Below are 613 nucleotides of genomic sequence, written 5' to 3' on the forward strand. Positions count from 1 at the left end.
AAACTTCACAGCCTATATGCCGACCACATGCTAGGCCGCATACCATCCCGAGAGGCAGTTTTTAAGAGGATTCTATGGCACCTTTTTGGGAGAAGAGCCTAGTTCTTGGAGCTCACCACCACCACTCTGAATCCGAGCTAGAAAAAGGCTTTAGAGGTCATCTCTGAGGTGGAAATCGAGGAGGAGAGCATGATTTGACGAGATCCATTCCTAGGGCACACTTGTAGGAGGTTGAAGACGATGAAGGACCTTCTCCATGGGGTTCCTCAACCGCCATTCGGCTTCTCATTCCTGAGGGAGTTGATGCTATTTTTTTAGTTGTTTTCATGGATTCTATTGTGTATATTACTAGCATGAACAACTAAACCCAAGGTTACCAAATGTAGGTGAACCTTGGGGGTGAACTTGTGTAGATTGGATACTTTGATTTATCTATTGCAATTGTTGTGTTTGTGATCCATGCTTGGTGCACTTCATGATATTGGTATGCATGAGAACTCTGTGTATTGATTTCTAGGTTATACTAGGTTGGGTGACCATTGCTCTAGTATTAGACACACCTAGCTTAGAAGGGTTACATGTACAAATACTCTATGACCATCAGGTATTTTGT

Source organism: Dioscorea cayenensis, chromosome 9 (genome assembly GCF_009730915.1).
Source record: "Dioscorea cayenensis subsp. rotundata cultivar TDr96_F1 chromosome 9, TDr96_F1_v2_PseudoChromosome.rev07_lg8_w22 25.fasta, whole genome shotgun sequence".
In the NCBI taxonomy this organism is placed as follows: Eukaryota; Viridiplantae; Streptophyta; class Magnoliopsida; order Dioscoreales; family Dioscoreaceae; genus Dioscorea; species Dioscorea cayenensis.